The sequence below is a fragment of the Corvus kubaryi genome, unplaced genomic scaffold (genome assembly GCF_017639235.1).
Source record: "Corvus kubaryi isolate FWS band 111438036 unplaced genomic scaffold, C.kubaryi_AGA036_p1.0 37397, whole genome shotgun sequence".
NCBI classification, from domain to species: domain Eukaryota; kingdom Metazoa; phylum Chordata; class Aves; order Passeriformes; family Corvidae; genus Corvus; species Corvus kubaryi.
Window position 1 is genome coordinate 7,101,473 of NW_024581136.1, and position 24,374 is coordinate 7,125,846.

The following is a 24,374-nucleotide window of genomic DNA, read 5'->3' on the forward strand; positions in this document are numbered from 1 at the left end:
TCTTGCTTGTATATGAAATAACAGTGATTGACTGATACCATAATAGAAATAAAGAAGTCACTTGTCAGAATTTAAAATATATGCTGAAAAAAATAGTAGAGATGAAAATTAAAAACTCATTCCTTTATTTTGATTTTTCTATTTCTACCGTATCAATATATTTCCATAACTTTTTCCATACAATAGAATTCTTCACATCAAATGTTCTGGCTGTAGTGATCCATTATTTCAAATTGCTCTATGTGCTACTACTTCCTTCTTTTAGTCATCTTTTAAATTAGTTTTGTCACTAGAACGGGTACAATCTTGGGCATTTCTCCAAAAAAACATTTTCTTACTAATCAAAGTAGGAGAAAACCTCACTGAAGTGTGTTAGATAACAATAAAGCAATAGTAGCATTACCTAAAGTTATTCTGTATAAATCACACAAGAAGAAAACCCCTCTGGCTATAGAAATAACAGAGATCAGAAAAGAACCTGACTTTACAAATTCACTGCATCCTCTGTTACCTGGGCACAGTGACTCTCCAACAGCTGAGCATTAGAACTGCACAGCTTTAGCTCTCACAAAGCTTTAGCATCACCAGATCTGACAAACAGCTCCAGTGAGCCCTGCTGTGCTCTGGGGAGGTGCAAAGGGCCTTTGCTGGGCTTTTCCCAATGGGCAGTGCAAAAGATCTTCCATCGAGATTTTATTAGTCACAGATCATCTTCTGTTTGCTTCTTACATCAGAAGCTGGGATGGGAAGACTAAATGGAGAGAAACACACTCTGCACCTCAGAGACAGGGAAAGAAAGGCTGCGTTTTAGTAACCATGGCTCTGTAGGTAGCTTGGCTCCTCAGACAGTCCTGTGCTACTGGAGGTTTGGGAAAGTGAAGGCTGTTCAGAGGCGTTCAATCAAGCAAACAGGTATTGAAAGTAAATAAAAAATGCAGCCCAGGTTTCTATATCAGTCAATTTGGGGGCGACTGGTAATTGAAAAAGTGAAGAAATCTGAGAGAGGCTTCAAAATTGCAGGGCTGTCATTCCCTGTTGTTTCATTTAAGGGAAGACCAACAATATTTGTGTTTGATGCTTTAGGACTGGCTTGAACGAGACTATGCAGAAGGCCTCAGTGTCTGAGCCTTTGCTTAATTAAAAATATCTCCTATGGATTTTTCCTCATGAAAGTAAAGAATATAGTCCTCTGTAGTACATTCAACCATGGGAAATATCTATTGAAATATAGAGATGCTTTCCTTTAAAATGCAAAAAACCCATTTTGCCCAGGTTCAAAATTTCAAGACACAATTGTAGATTTTGCTGGTAAATACTAACAGTGTAGCAAAAGTAAGGAGTGAATAAAAGGGGGTAAGGTGTGAACATAGATGAGATGAAAAGTTAGTTGAGGTCACCAATCTTTGCTGGAATCTGTCAATAAAAGGTATTTCATGGTTTGGATTTTTTTTTTAAATCTCTTATCTCTTTTTTCTGACTGACTTTCAAAGAGGTCTTACTGTATTAGAGTTTTACAACAGTTTGCATCACAGACATACAAATCTATTCACCACCACTCACAACTGCCCCAGATAATTTAATGTATTTTTAATATTTCTCTAATGAGTATAACACAGCTTCAGGATCCCTGATCTCCACTTAAATTAGAGCCATTACACATCATATACCTAACAACAGGAACCTCTGCAATGAAAAACCTGCACTTGATCTTTGAGTGCTGAGTAAAATGTAATAATTACTTGGGTAAATGAGCCATGAAAAAAAGTCAACTGTACTGTGTCCAAATCATAGTGCCACTTAATATTTTATTGCACTACTCAAATTTAAACATTACCTCAAGATTTATTTTAGTGTTAAAAATTGAGAGAACCTCAAAGAGTTAATGAATTACTGACAGTCTTACACACATATTTTGAGACACACATCCTCATGACAGTAAAAATAAATCTAGAGAAATCAAACATAAGATTTTTCAGATACAATAATGAAAATTATTTTAGAAATTCCAAAATCACTGTTTTGCAGAAGATGATGGAATTCTAAGGAAAATATTAGTGACACCAAGGGACTTTCATTATGAAAAAAAAGGACTGAAAATACCCCGTTTACAGAGAGAAAATAAGACAGTGATTGTATTATCTACAGGAGTTAAAACCAATGTAATTAAATGTCAATAACTCAGAGTTCTCAGATTACACAACTGTTGTCTCATCCTGAACTAACACACAGAGTCAGTCAGGGGTCGGGTAAATTGGGTTCACTGGTTAATTGGCTCATTCAGTCAGTCAGCAATGAATTCACTTCACCAATGAAATACTTCAATGATTATCATAATTCTAGCAATCTTAACCTGCAAGGTTCTTTCTTTACCTACAAGAAGTCAGTATTCTGAAAAATTTAGTCTTGTCTAAATGTTTAGACATTATGAGCTGTTGCAGCTCGTAAAATTGCCTCCAATACGAGAAGTTTGTCTCTAGTTCTCAGCTGAGTGGATGCTTTGTATTCTGAAAAGTTGAGACCCCTAATCCTATCCCATTATCAATATAAATGTCTGACTTTAATATTAAAGACTCTGCTAAATCCATGGCTTTAGCCACATCTGATAGCATTAAGTGTGACAGATTAGCTATGGACCCAGAACAAAACTTTGTATCTCTTTTCTTCACCTTTGAAGGTTCAAATGTGCCAGCATTTAATATCACTGTGTATCACCTTATTATTATATTGACAGAGGGATATATGAGGATAATTTTTTCTTTTCAACCTCAAGAACGTTCCGTGTGTCAAAAAAACTTCTCTATGAGTTTTCTTCAGAACTCCATATGACAGAAAAATCCTACTTTCAGAAATAGTTTCCAGGACAGTCAAGAATGTTAGTATAAAAGACCTGTCTGTGGAAAGTCCTCAAATCTCTCAGATCTGAGTGATTAAAGGAAAAAAACAAGTCTGATTCAGCAGAAATTCAGAAGAAAAGTATTTTGAGTCAAGGAAATTAGAGCCAATAATGATTTTAATTCCCTCTCCAAGTATAGAAACATTGCTGGATCCTAACCTGCTATCAATCTATGTTGAAGAGAGAGTCATGCTTCTGGTTATTATTCATGCTGAACTAATTAATGAATAATTCAGCTATTCTCTAAATTTCAGAATGAACTCCTCCAAAGATTCTGAAACAACAACACTTTTGCCCCACGTTTGAAAATACCAAGTAAATATTTAATTTAACATAGAAAACAAGAAAATCTTTTCATTTAGTATTTCATATCAAAATACATAAACCTCATGATCTCATTTGCAAGGAACCGCCACAGTAGGTTTTCACTGGAGCACCTGATGTTCCCTTTAAATGAACTTGTATTATCATTAAAAGGTAATTATGATCAGTTTGTGATTTCAGAATAATGTAAATGAGATTAGGGAATAACCTGCTGTAAAATAGGGCATGAAATGAACTATAAAGAAACATGTTTGAAACAAGTTTAACATTTTTATTGGATTAGCTCAGTCAAAGAGTGGTACAAATAGCTCAAGAACAAAGAAAAGAGGAATTCATACCTGCACTATAAATGAAGATTGCCAGGTACCCTCAATAGATATTTAAGTTAGTGCAGTTTTCAAATGTAAAATGTATTGTTTGATGAAAAAGTTAATTGTGTTTAGGATAGACAGGGATATTGCCAAGGCTTGAGAGTTTCCAGGTACTTACCTGGGTTTGGTTCAGTCTCCCTTAGAAAGAAGGGGCACTTTAGAATATCAACCAGCTTTAAAATACCAAACTTCCACATTTCTAAACTAGGGTGTGGTTACCTCTCGGGATATGGATCAGTCTTGTGCCTTAGTAATTGAAATCCAAAATTTAGACCTCTGGAAATGTGAGAATTCCTCTAAGTGTATAGACAGGAAAAGAAACATATCCAAACTTTAACAAACATTTTAAGTTTGGGTTTGCTTTTAAACAGAATCCTTCCTCCAATGAACAAAGATGGAGGAGAGTGATAAAATTTCTTGTGTCCAGGCTAGCTCCTGTTTCTAGGGATTAAGAGCATTAATGTGCAATGATGCTCATTGGGGTTTTTGTTGGAAAAGAAGTAAAAATTAACTGATGGACAGGCATGCAGATAGGCCTAAAGTGACATGAAACTACTGTCTTTCAGAAATAGGAAGCTTCCAAGCCAAGAAATAACTTCTCAGGGTGAAAGTATTTGTGGTGATATGATTCAGAATGAATCAGAAGGACATGAGCTTTGAAACATTTAACTTCTGGCAAGCAGGTTATCCCCTGCTTATACAGTTATCCTTAACTGGTGTGCTAGATAGAAATGGTTTTTAAAACATTAAATATAGCAGCAGGGTCCCTGAGAAGCCCCCTATTGTGCTACTGTATTTTTATTTTAAAACCCTCTGATTTAATATGTTTGTGGCTTCTGAAGCTGTAATAATGAGTTTGACAAGTATCATTGTCCTATAGAGGAGGAGTCTGCTGTCTTGTGGGAGCTGCATCTTCCCCACCAGACTATGCTCCTGGATCCCACAGATTCAGTGCCAGTAGAACACAAATACTTCAGTCAGCTCCTTCACACAGTGGTGTTGCTTCTTCTCCATAGTACACAGCCATTTCTTCATTGTAGTTTTGTTATTTTTATATCAAAGTGCATCAAGTATGTATCTGTTCTTTAATTATGGCTAATTATGATAATAAGAATGATGTGCAGAAGATTTGACTTTCTCCTCGCTGATGCCTCAAAACGTCTATGGCAAAGACCTGTGCAGCACTGTTAATGGGGGAAGAGTGAATTTGGGCAACAAGATGGAAGTACGACAACTTATGCTTCTATGTTTCTATATTCCAGTCCCTGCTGCTTAGGCAGCCTCAGGCTTTATGGCAGTGACTGGCCTAAAAGGTCCCAAAAATTTCTGCCACATTTGTTGCCAAAAATACCTACCTTCAGCCTCAAGAGGTGCAGCATTTTCACAGTAAATACCTTGGGGCAAAGACTCCTAATAAACAAACACGTGGAATGTTAGGCAATTGCTGTTTGTGGAGAGTGTGAGGGGTGGACAAGAGAAGTCATTCCCTAATCCTCTGCTTTTAGGTATGTTCCAAGCAACTGGACAAGTTCAAGGTAGTGAATGACAATGCCAATGACAACATCCTGTCCCTGCTACTGAGTTCTAGATATTCAGAGTGCAAGCTGCTTTCTGTCAGATCTGGACATATAAGGGGGATCCTCACAGGCTTTAACCATGTAAAAAGCCCCATGTAGAATTCTTTTTTTCCCTTCTTTTACTATAGTTCACACTGCACAAAGCCCACCCACACAGCAGCACGCGTATGTTCTGTGGCTTTATCCTGTATTCATGCTTCTCACTGACAACAGCCAAGGACAGATCCCATTTAAGCTTAGGAATTGTCAAAAAATTTGGTTAGCTATTGCTAGCAGAAGGCAGTAGGTGGAAGTTATTTCTTATTCCTTCTGGGGTTTAGGATATAAACCTATAGGATCCTGTAGGATATATGATGGAACCTCTAGCATAAATATACAGATGTGTCAAGATCTGCTTCACTCCCTGTCTAGGTTTTCATTTCCTTTCCCCTGAAGGCAGAACGACCTTCTAAGTAAATGTATTTTATTTTTCTAGCACTGGGATCTGATAAGGAGACTTACACAGGCATAAGTTGGATGTATAAAAGAAAGTTTTCCCACAGCATTCCTGAACAGTTTGTGAAAGTACCATCTCTAGGACAGACTGATTTGGTGCATCTCAGGGAGGTCACTTCTCTAACTAACGAGTGCACATGCCCAGTTACAGGACATGCTGTTCCCATTACAGGGTCTTTCATGATTGTTGTGTCTTGTTTAACGAAGTTTCCCATTCCACAGGATGAGATTTGACAGTCTTTAAACCCAAAGCTACTGCTGTAGCTTTTAGTTGAAATGATTAAGTGGAAAATTGCCTTAAATGTTTCCTGGGTGAGGCAAAAGAATAATTAAATTCATGAAATGGAAATGCAGTTGTGAGGTGCTGGCTGCTTTCTCATGGAAAATTTACTTTGTAAATACATGAAAAATGAATAGTTTTGATGAGAAAAGATTGAGATATTTATATAAATTATTTTGACTTTGGAACAGCTCTAACATAGTGACAGTGGATTACAGGAGATAAAATTCTTAAATGTGTATGTAAAACCATCATGGGACAAATGATTTTTGTCTACTCACGTGCATATCAAATTAAATAGAAACACTTCTGTGCTGAGTGATTGAAACAGAGCAGCTATATCAGTCCTGAGAACTGCATACTAAGCTTAAACTGTCCTTAAACTTTCAGGGTTTGTGAAGGTAGAACAAAACTACTGATTAGTAGAAAAGCAGGTGCAACTCATTGGGATTCAGGGTAAATATCCAAATATGTGTCACACTGTGCAGCTACGTTTGCATCAGGATGTAGCAGTAGCTCGATAGTGCTTATCACTCTGATAAAGCATGCAGAACAGGGAATGAGAAACAGCCTACAGCCAAAACTGCTGGGGAAGTCTGGGTGAGGAAAATGCAATGTAATTATCATGGCTAAGGCTTGCATGGACTTTGGGGTAAATGTTACTATTCCTACAAAAGTGCGTAAGGGGATCTTTACACGCCCGTTATTTAGGGGTTTACCATTCTAGAAACACAAACACCTTTGCTTGTTATGCTGGGCAGGGTTCTGTTAGAGGCTCAGTTACTGAACACTGACAGACGCTGCTGTATTGTTTCCTACACACCAGCGCTGGCTTCAGAAATTCTCACACAGCCCTCTAGTGATGTGGGCAAGGACATGGGTGAAGTGGCTTTGCAGTAATGCACTGCAATCAGACATAGATTTGACAAGAGGCTGGAAAATATTTTTCCAGCAATAGGACTGATTAGGCATTCACAGCTAGAGCTGAAGCACTTTGGAAATGCAAATAGATTTGTTCTCTATAATGGCAGCAATTACTGCTTTGCTTCATCCTATAGCTGGATCAAAGCAGAGAGAAAAGGACTGACATTTCTGCACACTAGAATTGCTCCTTCATTCTTCCCATGCTTCCAGGTTTTTAGGTGTACTGGACAAAACACCCAAGAATGAACTGCAAAGTAGCCTTTTAGGGGTGGAATAATGAGCTCTACAGTCTAATAGCCCTTTTACTGGTCTAATTTCTGTGCCTCCATGATCTACGTCTTCATTTCATCACTTCAAAGATCAGAGAAAGATTATATTCTTAAATGAGCAAGACTGAAGTACATTCCCTCATTGGGAGGACACCAACATCACTAAGCATTCTTACTATGAGCTACAGTCACTTTTGGGATTGATTTTATAGAGCAGCTGTAGCCAAATTCGTTTAACACTCTATTGGGTTTGGTGGTGGGGTTTTGGTAGTGAAGGGGGCTAAAGGGGTGGCTTAAAGGGGTGTGAGAAGCTGCTGGAAGCTTCTCCTGTGTCTGATGGAGCCAATGCCAATAGGCTCTTGAGACAGACCTGCTGCTGGCCGAGGCTGAGCCCATTGGCAGCGGTGGCAGCATCTCTGGGATGAGCTATTTCAGTAGGGGCATAAAACCTGCACAGATGGAGACAGGAGTGAGGATATGTGAGAGAAACAGCCCTGCAGACAGCAGGGTCAAGGAAAGAGGGGCAGGAGATGCTCCAGGTGCTGGAGCTGAGATTCCCCTGCAGCCCGCAGTGAGGCAGCTGTGCCCCTGCAGCCCATGGAAGTTCATGGGGGAGCAGAGATCCACCTGCAGTCCCTGGAAGACCCCATGGCAGAGCAGGTAGATGTGCCTGAAGGAGGCTGTGACCCCATGGGAAGCCTGTGCTGGAGCAGGGGAAGAGTCTGAGGAATCCTCCCCCGAGGGGGAAGGAGCAGCAGAGACAAGGTGTGATGAACTGACCACCACCCCCATTCCCTGTCCCCCTGTGCAGCCATAGGGAGGAGGGAGTGAACGTGTGACTGGTTAAGCTGGGGAAAAAGAGAAGGGATTTTTTTAAGATTTGTATTTATTTCTCAGTATCCCATTCTGATTTGATTGGTAATAAGTTAAACTAATTTCCTCAAGCTGTGTCTCTTTTGCCCATGAAAGTCACTGGTGAGTGATCTCTCCCCGCCCTTATCTTGACCCAAGAGCTTTTCACTGTATTTTCTCTCCCCTGTCCAGCTGAGGAGGGCAGGGACAGAGCTTTGGTGGGTCAGCAGGGTCAGCCTGACACAAGAACAGTTTAACAGAGTGTCTATTTAGATCTCACTGTAAGCTGTAAGTTGCAGAAATATTTTTTTTCCCCTTTAATCTCATATGGACAAATGATTACTCAAAATGGTTGCCAGCAGCAGTTTTTTTCTGTAGGTTGAACCTCAGTTCATCAGATACTGCTCATGTCAAATTAGAGAAGTCCTTAAATCAGGCCAGGCCTTCACAGATGGAAAAAAAATTGTGACTATTCACAAAACTTAGGAGTGCTTCAGAAATAAGTAAGCATTGTTTTAGGCTGCCTGTTGGTATAGCTCCAGGTAATTAAGTTAGTAAATATTTCTGGAATTTCTTGACAAAACTTTAACAATTGGTCTTAAAATCTCTCCTTCCTTCAGTTCAGAATTCTTGCTGTGTTAACTTTGTATTATACTTTTCATATTATGTCTTAGGGGTTTTTAATACACACAGCCTTTTTTTTTTTTCACGGCAATCTCTTGTGTACAAAATCACTGTTCTCTGGGAGCACTGACAGAGATGTTACAGATTTACTCACATCCCCAAACTGGAGGCACCACTCACTTAGGCTGAACAAGGGGACAAGGATGCTGATGTTTGCTCTGGTACCTGAGTGAGCACAGCAGAACTGGCTGCAGCCGAGCAACAGCACCAGAACCAGAGGTCAGGGGACACATCTGGATTCCACACGCAGGCTGAGGGAGCCCCAGGGTGGGCAGTGCCTGTGGGATCCTGGCCTGGCCTGGCTGTGGAACCCAGGCTGGGGGAAGCCCCCAGCACAGTGAGCCTGTATTTGCCACCTTCTATTTGGGGTGAGACACGGCATCCATGGATAGGCAGGATCCTGCACCAAAGCTTCAGTCCCAGATGCCAGTCTGTCACCACCCCGCAGAGTACGGCTTGAACCAGCCTAAAGTGTCCCCTAGGATGGATTATTCCCAATTTTCCTGCTGTTCCCCATCTTGTTGCAGCTTGAGCCTGAAGAATACCTGTGCCTTGTTTGTTCTAGAACAACTGTTTGTAGCTGCTTTTGCTGATTGAAAATATCCAATCTCAAATTAATTTCAGAGAGTGTTAGAACTTCTGAAGGATAAAAAACTGGTCCAGGGGCTCCATTTACATTCACTGAAGCTTGAGTCTATTCGGTGGCATAGAAAGCAGAACTGCCTGCAACACCTTGCCAGGAGAAAAAGCACAGATGAAAGGAGGAATCACAGCACTAAGGATTTTACATTTCCATTGCACTTTGATGTTCAGCTCTCGCTCCCCTCCCTCCCCGAAGCAAGCTAACGCCACTGTGTGTGACTACACCCTTCTGAGTACTTGCATCTGCCTCCAGGCATTCTCCTCCTAGTCTTCCTTGCTACATTTGAAAGATCATCTGCCTCCCCAGCATCTGTTCGTGAGTGATGATGATCAACGCTAAAGGGAAAGCAAGGGCATCCCAATGGCAATTTTGTCAACTGGAAATCATACATGAGGCTTTCAAAACGGGCCAGCAAGAGGAAATTAAGAATGGGTTAGACTATAATGATCAAACAGATCAAAGAAGTGTGAGAAAGCAACTCAGACATCTTTTTAGAGGCAGAAAACCCTGCAGGAAAGGAAGTATGAAGGCACATATACCTCAGCACAGCATCTTGGCACTGCAGTGTTACACATTCCCTTGAGATAGCACGGCTTACATAGTATCACTGTGGCAAGAAGAAAGTATTCCAGCAGGGATATTTGCTGAATAATATAGCAGTGTTTCTATCCCCAACATGTTAAAAAGCTAGAAAAAGATAAATAATAAGTCCTTAAACAAGATCTTTATTAAATTACATAGTTTGTATTCTTTGGATTGTTCAGTTTTTAGTTTGCATCTGGATCATGTTTCCCAGTTTTTTTGTCATAATGAGGCCCTAAAAAAAAATTCAATATGATGTTTTTGTGCAACAAGAGTATCCCCAAGAGTAGCACTATAATTAAAATATCAAAGATAAGGAGGTTTGCAAATAAACCCAGGTTTGATAACACAGAGGTGTGGCACTGCTCTGAAATGTGTTGCCAGCCTTCAGCCATCTGTCCTGGCTGTTGTGGAACGTTTTTGTCCTTGTAACACAATGGGGCTGGTTGTTGAAAAGTCGTATGTAGGCAGCTTGAATAATTAATTCTTTCAAAGCAGAAGCCACACAGGGGCCAGTAATGAACAGAGGAAGAACACAGAGGAGAAAATTTTTGAACAGTATGGCTGCAGACACCTTGTTTACAGCCCATGACAAGCTAACCTCAAGGTGGGGCATTTTTTTCTCCTTGGCAGAAAAGCCCTCCGGAGACTCTGTAATCAGGGAGAATATTATCTGAGAAGCTTTGTGGAACTGTTTGTCCTTCATGGAGCATTTGTGGGCAATTATTGGGAAATGTATTAAACTCCTACCAGTGCTCTACTGAAGTGGAAGGAGTCTGCTTGGACGCTCCGCAGCTCCCAGGTCAGCTTAATGGAAGAACAGACTGGTTTAAAGAATCTATGACAAAAACTGTGGCACAGTGGAGAGATAATGATGTTTCTTGACTACATGCATCACCACATGCTGTCAGCCGGACTGTGGTGTGAGGGACATCGAGGCAGTGCTTGGGGATGCTTGTGACAGACGGATTCCTAATTATATAAATTTGTCTTAGTGGAGCACCTGAACAGGACCTCCTCCTGCCTGCCTGAGAACAACTGCTATTGCCCTACAGTAATGTTAGTGCATTTAAGTCAGTCACTATGCTGTTGATAGATAATTCTGTTTTACAAGTAACAAAAAATATACTTATATGTGTGTGTATATATATATGTATGTATGTACGTCATCCTTGCATATAGAATTATAAGTTATCTAGAACATCCACACCACTAAAGAGACAGTTTTGTAGGGAAAAGAAGCTACTTTATGTTACTGTATGTGTCTTGGCTCACTGGGAAAATACTACAAAATTTATGTGCTTACAATTATCATTAGATCCTAATTTTTGGCAGGTTTAACTACTACTACCACCGTCTCTTCCCATTTATTTTTAAGTGAGTTGCGAGTTTGTGAATGCACCAGTTTGATGGCCCCAAAGACAGAGAGTGTCTGTTTGCCTATAAAGGCAGTATATTTACAACATTCACTTCCACAAACTGCTCCCGAAAGAGCGCTTCAGTGGCACACTTGAGGGGCTAACAAGAGGATCAGTAATGTAAAACCCCCGTCATGTTGCCAAGATTACTAATGAGGCTGCAATTTGCCAGTGAGAGGTTGCAACTGTAATGGGTTTTGCAGTCTATTCCTTTTTACTAGGAGGGCATTGTAACAACTCCTGCAGGCTTCTGAGTCACTTCCATTCTTCAAAGTGTTCCCACAAATTGTGTAACTTTGTTAGTGATGTCCTTAAATCACTGTGCCACAGCTCCAGTAACTAAGTCCCTACTTAGAAAACTATATGAAAACTTTTAAAAATCATACTGATTATTAACACTGATATTTTTGCAGACTGGACAATAATGTTAGCTAAGAGACTCTCCCTTGTATCCCCAAGACATCCCTAGTTTTCTAATGATGGTTCATCAGAATTGTTTCATTTACTGTGTTATTCAGAACCCCTGGGTAGATCAATGTTTGAAGAGTGACATGTAAAGGATGAGGCTTATTTAGTAACTTGTAGTAAACCCAGTACAACCCGTGCTCAAAGTCTGAGAAGAGAGAAGTGCGACTCCTGGCTGCTCCAGACTTTGGAAACTGCTCTGTCACAGGATAAACAAGAGAGCTGGCGCTGGCTCCTCCTGATTTGGAACTGGAGCATATCCTGGATCTGGATCCCCCAGACTAGTCCCCCCACCCCATGTGTCCTGGTGTCCCCAGGACCAGCCTAGAGAAGCCCTGACTAGAAACCACGGGCTTGACATGAAGTTTTGGTTGCGGCGGGCGGAAACGCGGCTTCCCGCCGGGCACGCTTCCCGTCCGCGCCGCCCGGGCTGCGCCTTCGGCTGCGGGCGGAGCGCGGGCGCCACCCGGTGCCTGCTGCGGGCACTGCGGGGATTCCGTGCCCGCTGTTCCGCCTCTGCTCGCTGCGGCACCGGGCGCTGCTGAGAAACGCTGTGCCTGCTCCTTCTCTCGTCGTTTGTTTGTGTTTTAAAAGTAGTCAGGATGGGTTTTTTCTCCCCTCTCTGGCGCGTGGGAAGCAAAGCCGACGGCTCGGGTCTGAGAGAGGAAGGAGTTAAAACTGTACAGCCCCAGCCACGCGTGCTGCGTGTTAAAGTGCGATCAACAGCAGGATGGGACCATTCAGAGTCTGAACGAAACCAGAAGCATCGGTCTGATGGAGCATCAGACACAAATGATCCTTTGGCCATAGCTGAGGATGTTTTGGAAAGGTGCCAAAAGGGGATTAGGACATTTCCGTATGAGTATCCCGGGATACTCAACCATCGATAAGGCTTCTGGCTCCGGCAGAGCTCGCTGGTGCCAGCTTCTCAGAGGCTGTTCTCCCTTCGTGATACCTGAATTTTTGAGCCATCTGAATGATGACGGCAAAAGGATGCTTTTCAGATAGTCACGGTTGTGCTGCAAATGGTGTAGCACAGGGCAGGGCAGGGCAAGGGGCTGTGAGTTGTCTCCCAGCTGTCGCTGGTACCGTGTGAACAGTCACACCCTGTAACCTGTCAGCAAATGCGTTTTTCCACATCTGGAGCGAAATCACTGTTCTGCTACCTAGAAATCAAGCCCAGCTTAAAAGGTATTTTAATATCTTTGAATGAGAACGTCTGAGTAGCAGACAGGTTAGACAGGTACTTTGTTATGCTTAGCACGAACCAGGGATTTCTGTATGGGCCAGACAAGACAACTTTCATAGGAAGATTACGGAAAGCTGGTTAAGTCACCCATCTCGGAAGGATTTAGAAGGTGGCACACCCTCCCTCCTGCTGGGCTCAGAAAGTAATGACCACTGGTTTGAAACCCAGCTGGCACTTGGATAGTAAAGCTGCTTCTCAGAGATGGACACCAAGGTGCGTTCAAAACGCGACCAGCAGGCTCCACATGACCTGCTCCAGCTTTTGAAGTAAGCTTTGTTTTTGTCAGGGGATTGGACCTAAGGTCAATTCCATCCTAAATTATTTGAGTGTGATAAAAGAGTGGTGAAGAGCAAGCTCACTCTGAATGTTATTCACAGGCCAAGAAACTGAAACCAGCGGTATTCACATCCTGATGAACAAAGGAGGGCAGTCTCATAAACCACATGACATGATTTGCAATAGAGAACAGCTTCAGATAGGTTCTCTGCTTCCCTACTTTCATTTTATGATACTTATTTTCGATTGAGGTAGCATAAACACTAACTCTTTCCCCTACCAATATCAAATAAAAGAAGATTATTCACAGGGAACAAAGCTAATGTTTTCACATGCAGTCCCACTTGGGTTAAATAAAATAGGCAAACAGAACTCTGAAAATAATTCCTATTCCTCGGTAAAATGAATCTTCCCTTGTTTTCATCAATGAGTGGGTAGTAAGGATGGAAGAAAGGAATGTGTCCTTAAAAGAAAAAATTGTTTTTCATTTTAAGTCTGAAGAACAGCAACCCTCTCATACATCAACAGGCTATAAAAAGACATCACTGGTGCAGCCTCTGGGTCAGTCACTGTGCCTGTACGTGACCTCAAATTCCTGTTGCAGAGGTTTCACTGTCAGTCATTGTCTTTTTGCAGATCAAGTGTGTTATTTTTTTTAATCAGTGACATCATCCTGCTCAAAATTTGCACCGTGCACATAAATACCATATAAGAGATAAAAGCACCCATGCTCTCAATAGTGGAGAGGTCAAAAAGGAGTGGTAATTGTTGTCTTTTCACATTTCAATTTTGGTTGCTGCTAAGCTTCAGCTAGAGAGTGGTTAGCTAGGGAGAGGCGGCGTTGCGAAGAGCAAGGAAGTGCCCAATCAGTGTATTACAGAAAGAAAAGTGATTGTTTTCCTTTTTAAGGTATGGAGCTGACTAAGAATTGAGGATAACTAGCGTTTTAAGAGCCATCTTCATGCATAAAGTCCTTGCTTCAGAAGGAAGTCAAATAATCCTAATTTTTCTTCAGAAAGACCTTTTTATTGCAGATGCTGTATTTCAACAAAAGGTGAGGAGGTGAGGAGAAAGACAAACTGCCTGGAAGATAACTGTTGGTTATGGGGTAATGAGGACCAAGACAGTTGAATCAGAAAAAGTGGTAGGAAGTTGAAAGTCGAAAAAGGCTGAAAGGGATGGACTAGGGGCAGCATATGTTCTGCTGTAAGGTTTGGTATTTACAGCAACATAGAATTTAGACTAACTTATGTTAGAAGGGACCAGAGGATGTCTCTAGTCAAAATTCCTACTCAAAGCAGGGTCAGCTATGAGCTCAAATCAGAGTATTCAGGGCTTTAGCCACTTAGGTTTTGAAAACCTCCAAGGATGGAGATTACACAACCAGAATCTCTAGACAACCTGTTCCAATGCTTGACTGTCCTCATGAAGAAAAAGCTTTTGCTTATATCAAGTCAGATAAATTTTTTAAAGTCTTTTAAAATTACAATTTATGTCTGTCAATTTTGTCCTCTCACCATGCACTACTGTGAAGAGCTTGGCTTTTCTTTCTTGGTAATCTCCCCTCAAAGCTCCTCTTACTTAGGCTAAATGAGCTCAGTTTCTTCAGTTTCGTCTTTATGGGGCAAGTATCCCAGCCCCTGTCCATATTGGTGGCCGTACACTGAACTTGCTGCAATTTATCATCGTAGTCAAATGTATGGAATATGGAGTCAAATGTACTGAAGTTCTTACATAATCGGTATTTTAAAGAGAACCAAGACTAGGGACACACCTTAGATGATTCATTGTCGTCTTAATACTCAGAGGAAAGCTTTGTGTAGTATTTAAATGTCATCTGCCTCTCACTGTGTAGGATCTGGTTACCTGACCAAGGCAGCTTTCGAAGGTTCTGTCTCCACCAAGTGCCCCATCTGTCCCAGGGCCATCATGAAAGCTGGTGTGTTTACAGAACATTTCAGGCCAAAAACACTTGTGCTCTATAAAAAACTTGTCAGATACAAGAGCACCATTTGATCAACTGGCTCAGAAGTGGGGTATGTAAAATGGTGGTGGGTGGGCGAACAAAGCATCTTTTGAGCTGGCATATTATGAATTTTTCAAGATAACAGGTAGGAGATCTCAGTCACCCACTCTCTTTCTGCTCCAATGAGTTACTTGCTGTCTGTACACTTCCCAATGTTGCTCAGCATTTGATCTGTCTAAGAGTAAACGTGTCAGTTCGAAGAGACTGCAGGTTGCAGGTAGCTCCATGCTACTCTAGTGGAATAGGTTTTTCCTCCTCTGTTTTAAATTTCTGTTACACCTTTCAGCATGAAGCAGCTTGAAGCACTTTGCAACCAACTCATAAGTCCATGTGTACCTGGTAGAGGTCATGCTGTTGCCCATTTTGACTTAGAAGGAAACATGGCCTGGCTCTCTACCTAGCAAAGCCATACAGGTATGTATGGCCTGGAGCGATGCACAGCTTGGGCTGAAGTGGAGACGCCCTCCCTACTACAGGCTTGGTGTGCAGGTTTCTCATGCAGTGTGGAAAAATATCTCTAAGAGGTAGAAAATCAACTAATACATCAGAGTCAATATACCTCCTTCTGCTTTCATCTCCTCTGTAGCCTGGAATTGCTCTGGAAAGATAGGATATACTGAGAAAGGCAGTGGATTTCAGGATAAGAGGCCATGAGGGATGCATATTTTCCATTTCACCAGCTCTGCAAAAAATGTTTTCCCTGAAAGTCATTGTAGAGACTGCAAGAGCAGACTTGCAAACTTGAGACTGCAAATGATGTTGCAGCCAAGGAAGATTTTTTGCACAGGGGTATGGATGATCCACAGCCAGAGAAATAGGGGACTGGCAATCTTTGGAAGCCACATTGTGTGTTAATTCTTAAAGGATCCATGAATATCAGGGAAGAAGACACTAGGAGCTCTATTCAAGAGTATTCTTTCCTGCAGTTAAAGCTTTGACTTTCAAGGCAACTGGGAAGACACTTTGTAAAAAAAACCCACAAAACCAAACCAAAACCACACAGACTCTTCCTTCCAGGGAAATATCTGGACTTGAGTGGTTTGCCTGTTTTGCAACAAATGTTATTTGCATGTTTTTCAGAAGAGTGCATGATTTAAATTTTTTGATGGATTCCTGGAGAACCCGCTGGGTATCAAATACCAAATGAAACATTCTTTTTATTTTAGATGAATCTCCTGTTAGTCCAGGTTCTGTTTGTCTCTGCAGCCCCACACCTTTGGTTTTCCCTATCATACATGTCTTTCCTTAGTATGCTGAGGGGTTCTTCTGGATGATACAAATAATTACACCCTGTTGCTTGGCACATCTGTTTATGAGAAGAAAAACTGTTTTCTGCATGATCAGCTCTGCCGCAGTAAACAATGTCAGATGCTTATTGTGAAATAGCTACAAATTCTGACTGAACTTGCAGCAACACATACTTGAAGGCATCAAAGTACTCTTGGAAGAACTTTCCACTCTGTGTGGGTGTCAGTGGTCTGGGAAATGCTATTTTGGATCAGTGTCTTGATTTAATCCAGTTTCTTATTCATAATTTCACAAGTCATACAAATAGGAGGTGATTTTTAAAATACTTTATAACTTTTAGACCTGCCAGAACTCTGAATTGTGGCTATGAAGAAGCCTCTTCCCTCTTTTCTCCCTGTGCAGAATTCCCCAACCCAGGTATCACAGTGGGTGTGTATTTTCAAGCTTCTCTAAACTTACACTTACAAACCCATTTTGGATTCACCTCACACCTTTGAAAAAAAGTGAGAAGCAGCAACTACCCCTTGCAGCTGCAGCCACGAGTTGTATGTGGCAACTCCACAGACTGCAGTGGAATGACCTCAGATTTGGACTGACCAAAGAATCAAAACTACTGCTTTGGGCACCTGAGCTGCACATTAACAACTAAACACTAGTTCTTTTCCTGCCAGGGCTCAGTGTTCATCTGCCTTCTTTGGAGAAGTCTGGAGAGACTTAGCTTGATTTTTCAGCTAAATCATCTCTGTTGAGTTTCCTCAAGTCAATGCAAAACTGGAGCAATTCTGTCTCATGACTGAAAGAAAATGCCTGCATTCACTCCAAGATGGGACATGGAAGCAGCCAAAATCTAAAAAAGGGGTACAGCAAAGGCACTGTACTCTTACAACAGTTATAGTACATTCAGTGAATGTCTGTGTACTAGTTTTCTCTTTATTTCCACTCATAGGCTGAATATCTGGCTTCAAAAGCTTGTTAGAAATTGTTGAAGTCAGACCTCTGATGTTCAGCGGGTTCTACCACTGAGAAGGGCAAGTGGTCTATATATATTTTTTCCCTCTTTCTCCCTCAGTTAATTTCTACAGCACCAAAATACTTTCACACTCCCCCTCACCAGTTTCTGTTTGTACCAAAAATGAAGCTTTTATTCTTGCTTGTGGGGAGGTTAAGCATTTGCTATTTACAAGTGGTGTGTGTAGGAAAGAGGGACCTGGGGATTTTTATGTCATTTGATGGGAACATGCAGTAGAAAACAATATTTTAATTAGGAAAAAAATATTACTTTCCTTATACATGAATTGAACCTAAATTAATACAAAAGTTATCACCTGGGAAGGCAAGAGCTTAGCTGGTGCAGCAGCAGATAATCCTTGTAAAGTTATTTTCTTAGTTTATGGAGAGCTCTGTAACAGAGATTTTGTTTTTTGTTACCCTTAACCTGGCCCCATTTTCCCTTGCAGAAACAGTTCCAAAATCCAGAAGAATCCCACAGCACCTCACAGTAAATTCAAGCCAAACAATATTTGGCTTTGCTCTGCTGGAGCACATAGCTACAAGTGTTTCATTTCCAGGCTGTAAAGTCTATCCATAGCCCTTCAGTGAGAAAGAACAGCCAGATAATAAGCTCAGTACTGTTTCCTATCAGCAGACTCCATTTGTATATTCCATTAAGCTTCCAGCAGAAAGTAATATACACACCCATAACCTCACTGAACTTCCCTCTAGCCTTTGCCAAACTACCAAAATACCTGTGAAAATAAAAAAATATCACCAGTCTTGCAGAGCTCAGTAACCACAAATACTGCCTGCTGAAGCTCTTGGGTGCGTGTCTCCTCACTTTTAGAATAATGTTTGGGTAGGTATAACAGTGAGAGAACTAAATCTCTGACTGAAGAGTTGCATCTTACCCTGGTAAACTCTGCAAAGGAAAGTTGAACATTTCTTGGTAGTGCTGCATTTGAGCAGAAATGTTATTAATTCAGCCCAACCCATCCTTCTTTAGGAGGCACAAAGAGGGACTGCTAAAACAGTACAGTTAAGAGTGAAGAAAAAAATTTCATGTGATGGTGGAATCTTGATACCACAGATATTTGAATGGAGAATGTCTACTTTCATAGAAAGTTATGATGGAAAATCTAATCTTGTGGTCAACAAAAATATCTGGATAGGTATTTGATATTTCTTGATACTCCTTTCTTTTTCTCTTTTAAAATTTTTTTCTTATATAGGTGTATGTCTATGTATAGAAACAAAAACAATTGTCCTGGTTTTCAAGTAAAACTATTCAAGATTCAGTTTTTAAAAAAATAATTTAGAAAGATAATATAATATAATATAATATAATATAATATAATATAATATAATATATATTATATTATATTATTGTAGTCTCAGCATTTAGTGATCATATGCAGACAGCATTTGAATATTCATTTGTAGAATGGTGAGAAATGGCAAAGGAAAGGATTCCTGACTGCCTGTGAGAATCAAGTATGATTAATTTATTTCTCACACTTGAATTTAAATGTCAGAAGAGACTTCTTTGTCCAAGCTGTTAGTCACTGCAGTTAAACACAGACACACAAAAGAAATACCTTGATTCTATGAGGGTTTTTTAAGTAGAAGTTGAACTTTGAGCACTGATTGCCATGAAGTGATCTGACACGGTTACTGTAAATCCAGCATCCATGTGCTCACAGACGTACTGGAATGAATCAAGCCAAACTAACCACCTGTGCCTCCAGTTGACCTATGGAGAAGTCCTGTCTCCCCAGCCAGAGAAGGTTATGCAAACTGAGCAGCTAATAACAACACCAGCATCCTTCCTCTTAAAACAGGGATCATCCTGGAAGGATTTTTGCTAACACCACTCTTATCATTTGTTTGCTTTTTGTAACTTCACTTGTTCAAAACTATAATTACTCTACTTTTTCTGATCCAAACCTCATTTTTTATCTCAGCTTTATTGAAACGAAATTCTCAGTGCAGCCACAAAGACAGATCAAACTTGGCCCATGTTTTCTGCAAATACATTTGTTATTTGAGTTGCACACTAAGATAGCTTTAAATTCCAGAAAAATCAGGCCTTGCCAAAAGTAGTAGACAGGCTGGAAAAATATGAGTAAGTGACTGCAGACATGCTGCATTCTGAGTATCAAAAATGTTGTTTTGGCATTGCAATTTGAGAGTACCCAAGTGAAACCAAATAAAAAATCACAGATAAGCCCAACTTAATAATGTCAGTGCTCCTGTGCATAGGCATCTTGGCCCTGGCTGCCACTGAGAATGCTGATCAAAGAAGTCAAAAGGATTTCAAGAGGGGAAAAATGCAAATAGTTCTACACCCTCTGCTGCTCAATATGTTGCTCTGATAGGTTGTTACCATAGTGTCAAGATTTTTCCAAATACTTAAGCACTCTTCCATTATCAAAATAGAAAATATCTATGACAGACATCAATTCTGGAAGATGTAACCCAGCACAGTTTATTAAAAATAGAATCTAAGTGAAGAGAACACTATTCCTTGCAGAAGTTGAAATTAGGTCCTTCTCCCTGCTTCTTTCCAAGGTGTAAAACCTAAAAAAAAGGCAAGAGGGGGCAGATGTTCATTTAATACTTCATGCACTCACTGAGTAGCATCAGCTCAGTGGTGCTTCAGCTTACAGTGATCATAATATACAGCTAATATTGAGGTACATATGGAAAAGTAGAGCAACCCTATGTAGCAGTCCCACAGAAGCATGGCTGGCTACACAAGTATGTGCAGAAAACCCCTGGAGTCCTGGAGGATATCAAATGGAGCATAAATCAGAGTGGGACTTCACAAGAGCAGCTATGCAGGGTGACTGCAAACCACATTGTGTTCATGGAAGCACGGTGAGCAAACCAAGCGAAGACATGAAGTCTTTTGTTGGCACTTGAGAGGTGACATCTGGAATAGAGGGTTTGTTTTGGACTCCAGTACAGGGAAGACAGATAGGAGACAGCTCAGCAGAGAACCACCAAGGTAATTCGAGGGCTGTGACATATGAGAAGAGACAGAAGCTGAGCTTTCTCTTGTAGATGGGAGTGGAGCTAAGTGCTATCTTCAGGTGGGTCCAGAGAACATAGAGCCACCTTCTGAGGGCTGCATAGGGAAAGGATGGGAGGCAAGGGTTACAAGGTGAAGCAAGGAAAATTCCAATTGGATAAACAGACAGTCTTTGTAGTGATGGTGGTTAAGACTGGAACAGATTTCCCAGAGTTCTGGATGACTACAGACATCCAGACATTGCTTCCAGGATATCCTAATTTAGGTTAGGATAACTAACCTAAGTTATCCTCTGAGTCTATGAAACTCAAGAAGTCTCCTCCAACAAAAGACTGCCTGCTCTGTATCAGACTGAGCCTCAGAGAGACTTGGCCTGTATGGCTTTTCTTAGGAAGAAAGAGCTGTCTCAGTGATTATTCCACACTACTCTTCAGAAGATAGGAAGCTGGAACCACTGACAGAGAAAAGATCTGTTGAAAGACTGGATCTTATATAATCTTATGTCATGCAGACCTGGAGTCAGCAGACTGTTCACCATGAAGGGCACCACTTCAGCAATTCTGCAGTCAATAGGGCTTGGAGAGGGAGAGTTTCCCCTTTCCCTTATAGGATCTCTCTGCATGGATCCTTGGTAGTCAGATTTGGTACAAAGGGCATAATTTTGCTTTGCTGGGGAAGCTTTATATCCTTCATGTATGTTAAGAGGCCGAGGACAGTCTTACAGCTAACATGGGCAGGCATTCCTTAGAGCAGTACTTAGCTGAAAGCAAGTACGTTTTGGCACAATCTTCACTAAAAAACCCCACTCTCTCTTACTCCTCCTTCTCTCACCCTCAGTGGGAATATCTGATTTTAGCCTTTTCACTCAAATTCCACACAGCTCCTCTTTCTTGAGGCCTTTCACACAAAAGCAAAGACTCACAAAGAGGAGACAGGCACCATTGTATCTGTGTGTTCCATGGCAACGTTTTAGCACTCTAAGAGTTTGCAACAATCCAAATGATGTTTCTGTTCTTTATTAATGATATTTCCCAGCTGTTTCTGATTGACAAAGAGAGGTCTGGTCCTTCTTTGTTACAGGTTTTGCCTTGCCACTTCAGTGAGCCCCAGAAGGGTTCACTCATCTGTAACCCGGGCAGCAGGAACACAGCCCCAGTGAGAGGCTGCAGACACACAGAGCTTGAGCCTGTGGATATCAAAGTACTGTTTATGTGTGTGTTGTGCTCACATAATGAGAAGAAAGCACATGTTTAATCATACCTGTGCACAAAATATTTGTTTATAGCAATGAAACCTAGAAGTACCTCAGGGTTCTGCCCTTTCTTTTGTAACAGCAACTAGTTCTTCACCCTTTCTGTCTGAAGACATATTTTTCTTTTAGGACTTACTTTTCATTCCTTTCAGTAGAGTTTTCATATAATCTTTCTTTTTCATGCAGTCATTATCTCCTTCTTATCCTGACATGTACATTATGCAAACATGCTTCACATTCACACAAGCCCTGCTCTGAATATATTACTGCCTTCTCTGCAGTGATTCCAGTGGGTGTTGTGGGTTTGTACAAGAACACCCTGTAAGGCCCAGTGCTTACTACTCTCTCCCTTAAGGTTTCCTTTTGATCTTTATCCTGACTTTGGGCTGGAACTTTGAATTGCTAGTAGGAATTGTTCTTAGTAGGAACTTTTTGAAGTAGATTCTATCTGCATTTATTCTGTTTTAAATAAAATAGCATGGATACAGGCATGAAAGTATTTGGAATATAGGCTAAATTGAATATATTATGTTTATTTTAACAAAATTATCAAAGCTGCTCTGGAATTTTCCATTAACATGGGCAATGTCAGAGTCATAAACTAAATGCATGTTTAAAAGCATTACTAGGTTGGACAACCCTAATGCTTTCCTGCAATCTCACAGATCTGTTGGCTATTGGTTTATGTTGAATAGCCGAGACAAGAGAGAGGAAGCACAGGAAGAGTCCAACTGAGATCCAGAACCACTGTTACCTAAGAACTGTGCTACCATTCAGCTCAAACTGTTGTTAGGATGTGGATTTTTTTACTGAATTTATAATTTCAACCTTAGGGGTGCTCGCTGCCATATAAATGGGTAAGAAAAGAAACAAGAACAAGGTTCATAGGTATGTTAATGCAAATAAAGACAGAGGAGAAATATGAGTGGTGCAGCTGTCCAAGCTGTGAACTTCAAGAAGTGATGAGGTGCCATTTCTCGAGGAAATTTTCACAAAGAAAAGTGAGATGAAGCTTTTCCTCCTCCAATAAATGTGACACATGGCACAGTGCCTCCTGTAGTTACAGCTTTGGGTCTGAAAGGCATCCTTTTTCCTGAGCCCATAGATGTTCAGTGGTTTTTCTTGCATGAAGGGGAGACAGCCACACTGAGAGTTTACACTCCTTTGTATTTCAGCACAGAAGATGATCATACTTTGATTGCAGAGTCTAAATTTTCCTGGCACTTGGAGTGACCATGGCTTGCAGAGCTTTTAATAACACAATACCTCCTGTGCATTATGCTTACTAAGCTACTTGATTATTCGGAATCTAGGAGATCAAGATAGGTATGATGACATACACATAAAAGAATGGTTTTAAAATCATTGAACTCTAAGTTCTAGGTTGTTCATGTATTTTACTATTATTAAAATGATATTAAAGGAGAAAGTTCCATCTTGTAATGATGCCAGCAAGGGCTTTATACCTTGATGCAGCACATACATCTTTACTTAAAGAAAGGGAAAGACAGACATTAAAAAAATTAACTGCTTCTATAATTTGATGCTGCTGTCAATACAGAACCTCAACCAGTTCTAAATTCAAGCGCCCTCACAATACCTGAGGTTTTTCCACATACCTTTCCATATCATGCAGAGATTAAATTTCAGAGTTCTACAGCCCAGGCTCTCAAATAAGGCCTACAAATTATAGTGTGCTTCCTAGTCTAACACCTGAACACCAGAGAGTTCTGTGACTTTTTTGCCAATTTAACTCTGCACAATACCAGCAAGATCAAAGCCTCTCAGCAAGACTTACTCATTTCCATGCAGCACTGCTCCATCACCTCCCCAGACCATCCAGACTGAGGTAGCTCAGCCATCTCCATGCAAGTCCCCAGCACAGAAATGCCAGGAGATGTCAGCGATGCTCAGGCTTAACTGGGAGCAGTGCACTGCTCCTCTCAGTAAGGCTCTGGGCAGGCACAAAGACCCTCTCACTGCAGAGTCCAACTCTGCTCATTCGTTTTCCCCTGCATCAGGAATTTTTCCAGAATGTGAGAGCTGAAGTATCTATGTGAAATTCATAAATATCATGAAAAACTTGAAATTTTAAGATCCAAAAGGATTTTTAAATGTTTTGTTTAATTTTCATTGGGTGAATCGAACAGACAAACAGAATTTTCACACCATGCCAGCCTGGAAAGATATAATCCATTTCTGACTAGCAAGTATTTTCTTTAGTTAGGTAAATTTGAAAAAAAATTAGAAACTTTTCCCTAAGCAGGTCCGAAACTAAAACAGGATATATTGCCCCTCTACTTTCTTTCCTTCCTCTTTTTCTGTAGAAGCCATTGAGTCACCCAGGCTCAATTGACACATAATTCCAGACTGAGGCTTTTCATGTGATCTTCAACTAAAAATTTCACTTAGCCTTTGAAATTACTCCAGTTATTTTACATATATGCCATGAGGTATCTATTCCTACCCCCTCTGAGATTTAAAGTCCTTCCCTTACTGTTAAGAGATCTGCTCTTCTC

The 24,374-nt window shown here is 40.8% G+C and overlaps 1 protein-coding gene across 2 annotated transcripts in view; it reads right to left on the bottom strand.

The window, feature by feature from the left end:
- Window positions 1-24,374, bottom strand: part of SLC9A9 (solute carrier family 9 member A9) — a 179,008-nt gene that overhangs the window by 143,639 nt on the left and 10,995 nt on the right. The gene's annotated exons all lie outside the window — the stretch shown is intronic.